This window comes from Haplochromis burtoni, unplaced genomic scaffold (assembly GCF_018398535.1).
Source record: "Haplochromis burtoni strain Fernald_Lab_line unplaced genomic scaffold, NCSU_Asbu1 Contig_29, whole genome shotgun sequence".
NCBI lineage: Eukaryota > Metazoa > Chordata > Actinopteri > Cichliformes > Cichlidae > Haplochromis > Haplochromis burtoni.
This window is the reverse complement of record NW_024582390.1, coordinates 802,068-807,412: the sequence shown is the minus strand read 5'-3', so window position 1 is coordinate 807,412 and position 5,345 is coordinate 802,068.

The window sequence follows — 5,345 nt, the reverse complement described above, 5'->3', positions numbered from 1 at the left end:
CACACACACACACACACACACACACACACACACACACACACAGGGGTGTGAACTCTCTGTGATCCTTAGAGGATAGAATCTGGTCATCTCACACCCTGCAACCTTGGTAGCTGCAGGCAAAGAAAACTAAAGTCATTTCGAGTTATTCTCAAATTCCTTACAAGTTCTTGTGCTTTATGCCCCAATGTCCCCTCAAATAGCTTAGAAGTTAGGCTAATTGGTATTGCAATGTGACCCTCAGTGTCACACTGAAACCCACTGTGCTCTGAGTTTATCTGACTGCTTGTGTTGTTTAAGACTGGAGTGCATCTCCGTGTTCCCACTGGGCCTCATTTAATAATTTTTTCTGCATGTTTGCCACATTAAAATGAGCTGAGCAACTGAGTGTGATAAATTAATGCAGAAAATATCTCATTGTTATTGCTCATGTTATACGTTATTGCTTATTCTGTTTTAGCCTGCCATATTTTACTGCTTCGGCCATATGATTTGTGACTAGTTCTATCCAAGACTCCTACTCTGTTTTTAATTTATTTCTTTTAACAGCAGCCTGCTGTGGTATCTGGCACCGAGATAGCAACAGATCCTTTAAGTCCTATAAGTTGCAAGGTGAGGGCTTGATGGTTTAGAGTTGCTTGTCCAGCACATCCCACAGCTGCTTGATTGGTTTGAGATCTGGCCAATTTGGAGTCCAAGTTAACACCTCAAAATCATTGTTCTGCTCCTCAACCATTTTTTTTGTGACAGAGCACATTATCCAGCTGAAAGAGGTCACAGCAATCACAGAATGCTGCTTCCATAAAATGGTGTAGATGGTCTGCAACAATGCTTAGGTAGGTGGTACATGTCAAAGTAACATCCACACGGATGGCAGGACCCAAGGTTTACCAGCAGAACATTGCGCGAAGCATCACAGCACCACTGTCAGCTTACCTTTTTCCCATAGTGCATTGTGGTGCAGGTTTTCCCTGTGTAAGTGACCCACCCCGTTATCCACATAATGTAAAAGAAAATGTGTTTCATCAGACCAGACCGGTTTCTTCCATTGTTCTGGGATCCAGTTCTGATTCTCACATGCACATTGTTGGCTTTTAGCAGTGAAAAATTATCAGCACGGACACCCTGAGACAATGCAACCACATATGCGACAAACTGTGATGCACTGTGTATTCTGACACCTTTTTATTTACCAGAACCAGCATGGAATATTTAAGCAATTTGAGCTACAGTAACTCATATGTTGGATCAGACCACATGGCCCAGCCTTCACTCCCCGCACCCATCAATGAGCCTAGGTTGCCAATGACCCTGTTGCTGGTTCCCCACTGTTTCTTTCTTGGAGCATTTTTGATTAATAATGACCACAGCAGACTGGCAACACCTGACAAGAGCTGCAGTTTTGGAGATCCTCATACCCAGTCATCTAGCCATCACAATCTGGCGTTTTGTTCAACTTTCTCAAATCCTTACACTTGCTTGTTTTTCATGCTTCTAACAACTCAACTTTGAGGGCAACATGTTCTCTTGTTCCCAAATAACAGGTGCCAAGAGATGATTAGCAACAGAATACGAAGATACTGAAATGCTGCTGTGCAAGCTATTCCAGCAGAAGGGTTTACATGAAGACAAAGTGGGACTTATGGATACTTCATCCAAGGTCTAAATTAATGGTTAAACAGTAGCTCAGTGTCCCAACATCTGGAACCATGAACAGCCACAAGTAGTAGTAACCTCTCTGAAGAAGGCGATTAGAGGCCAAGATAAAGGTAACACAGAGGGAAGTTAGCCAACTGTTCGATCTGCAGAAAGGAGTGATGAAAATGGGATTCCTAAGAAGTACAGCAAGATGCCCATACGTCAGACCTTAGAAACTGCCAAGCAAAAACTCACAGTCTTTTCTAGCTGCTTGAAGAGGTATAACATAGAGATAGAACCCTGGAGGATAAACCAACTGTACTATACTGAACCATCCAAGGTGTATTCTCAGTGCCAGGGGAACAATATAAGAACACAAACACCCAGGCTAAAGCTGGAGCAATGCTGGAAGACCATATGGAAAAAGGACATAACCCATAACATGTGGCTGGTGGAGCTAAGAGCTGACCACAGCAACCTACCTGAACAGGATCCAGTAACCATCATAGTAATAGACATCCAAAACAGAATCTCCAGCATGGAGAGTTGGACAGCACCAGGCATGGACATGATAAAGAAGCTAACTGCAGTTTATGAGCATCTGGCAACACAAAGGAATCAGCTTCTAATGAATGAGACACACCCAGAGTGAATGGACAGTCGTAATCCCTAAGAATCTCCAGATGGGAGCAGTTCCATGCAACTACTGGCCAATATCCGTCCTCAGCACTACAGGGAAGAGGTCAGGAATAGGCACAAACACCAGAGGGGCAAAACACTACTGGTAGATCAGCAGAGCAATCACTCAAGACTGCAAGACCAGACTGACCAACCTGTGCACTGCCTGGATGACAAGAAAGAGTCAGACTCAGTGCCTTATTAATGAATCCTGGAATGCCTGGAAATGTACAACTGTACACCCTGAGACTGAATGCTAAGTTGAAGGAAAGAGGCCTAGTGAGTATCAGAACCACAGGCCGATAGAAGAAGTGTCTTTCAGAGATGCCCCTGAAATAATCCAGGACATAACAGCAGAGTGCAAGATGCTAGCAAGCAGGACATACATGGTTTACCATAATCAAGCGGCTGGTGTAGTATACAGGAACATCTGTATAGTCTTAAAGTCTTGAAGTCATAATGGGATACTCCCCTTAGTTTGGGTGGGATTGACCAAGCTAATATCCTGTGGGACGTCCAGATGTCTAACCTACCAGACATAGTAGTAGTGGACAAGCAATCAATGGCTGTAGTGATAGATGCAGTGATAGAGGCTGTTATTTGTATACCAACATCAAGAAGAAGGAACATAAGGAACATAAGAGGCCCAAGAAACACAAAGGATGAGAGAAGAACTCGAGAGGATGTGATGAGTGAAGGCAACAGTGGTCCCCATGGCAGTTGGAGCACTTGGGGTAGTGACCGCCAAGCTATGCTAGTGGCTCCAGCAGATCCCAGGAACAACATCAGAGATCTCTGTTCAGAAGAGCACAATCTTAGGAACAGCAAAAACACTGTGCAGGACGCTCAAGCTCCCAGGCCTCTGGTAGATTACCCCAGTTTGAAGGTTAAAGACCACTCACAGGAGCAGGGTGGGAATTTTGATCTCTTTGGACCAAATCACATTTGACACATTCAGAGAACAGAATTAAGTCTCTGAATTGCATTTTCTTTTAAATTCACAGTCTACTCTCTATGTATTGGCTAGAATAGAATAGAAAACAATAGAATGGAATAGGACATTTTTATTGTCATTTACAAGTACAAGAAAATTAAGTGCAGTGTTAAAAGGAAATGTGAGAGGTGAGACCCGAGACTTGGAACCAACCCTGTTGTTTTCCCCTTTATAAGGTGCAGGTAACTAGTTGATCTCTTGGTTTAAATAGACAGAAACTGTGTGATTTTTCTTGCACTTTCTCCATGCACCACATAGAGCTTGAGTGATGATGGGCATTAAGGATTTTCTCTTATATATTTTTGTCCTTTTGGGTTAAAATGTAGATCGTTGTGCAAACAGCGTGTGACACATGATGTTTGTTTTTGATATTTTCCCTGCAGTGATCATCCTGTCTTCCCAGTACTATAGTTTTTAATTTAATTTATTACTAAAGCAGATCTTTTAACTGTTTACTTGGTGTCTGCTGTTACATGTATAGAAATATATATTTTTTGTATTAGCATTAAACCTTGTGAACTAACTGCATGTCTATGGCTCATTTCCTATTTAAATAGTACCTCCTACGGGTCAAAGAAATATAAATAGATGAGGCTAAAAAATGAAATATAATAAAAAATGGATATTCAGCAAATGTGTCGCCAGTCCCTGCATTCACAATATGAAATCGATCCTATGAAAATAATAAAAACTATGGTTTAATTGAGTTTAATGGCAGTGGGGTAGAAACTGTTTTTTAGTCTGACTGTCCTTGATTTTATTGTCTTTTATTGTATGCCTGATGGCAGAAATTCAAACAGATTAGGATTTGGGTGTGATGAGTCACACAAAATGTTTTGGGCTTTTCTGAGACAGTGGGTGTTGTGAAGTTCCTCCAGAGAGGGGAGAGGGCAGCCAAAGATTTCCTGGGCAACCTTTATAACCCCCTGGAGTGCTTTCTTCTGCCATTGTCCAGCTAGAAAATCCCACACAGAGACAGGACGTCAGTAAGCTTTCTATTGAATAGCAATAGAAGGACAACAGCAGCTACCAGTATTCCACTGAATCTGTTCACAAAGCAAAATTAATATTTACAGGATTATAACAATTGTTTTTTTGTCAGCCGTAAAGCCCCTGTATCCTTGTGTTTATATGATGACAGTATTGTGCAAGGAAATGGTTGTTATTCTGTGCCAGTTCCTGTTGTGTTATGCTCTCCATTGAGTAACATATGTGTAGAAATGTTCTTACTATGTCTTACTAAATAGGTGTGCGTGCAGTGCAAAATTATAGTCACATTCATGAAATGGGCATACTAGTCAATTTTGTTCTTATTACTATGCATAGGTTAGTGATTCACAATCATTCTAGCTACACAAGCTACAGTCAGTGCACTGCCATGCTTTGGTTTTGCTATTTAAAGAAATATGTTTACCATGATGTATTAAATGGAGAAAAGTGCTGAGGTTATTGTAAGATAAAAGCCTGACTGCTAAAGCGGAATAATTTTGTAACAGAAGAAACAGAAGAAAAATATAGTGTCCACGGACGAAGCCAGAAAGGGCACAAAAGGCTTGGACTGCAATAACTGAGGTGGTCAGTGTTTTGTCCCTTGAGACTTAGGTTCCAGTGCAGTCAGAAAAAAAAAAGAAAGGTTTGGTATCAAAGCTGAAGTAATAAAAATAAATAAATAATAGGAGGAAGGAGCAAAAAGGAATGGAGCAGGTAGAAAAGACAAGGACAGTCTGTCAACTCAAGATGAAAAAACCCACAGCAGTTATTGCATGTCCAGAAGCGGGATAGTGCAAAGGAATGAGGGTGCAAGTTAAGAAATCCAGCAAGGATGCAAATGCTAAATATTTAAAACTGAGATAAAATCACTTTTGCAGTGGTGAAACCTACAGTAATAGTGAAATCTAGTAAAACCTAATAAATCTAGTAAACGCAAATATACAATCAGCCAGTGTTATGGCAACAATCTGGTGAAGTTCAAAACAAGAATCAGAATGAGGAAGAAATGTGATTTTTGTGACTTTGAACATTGCATGTTTGTTGTTGC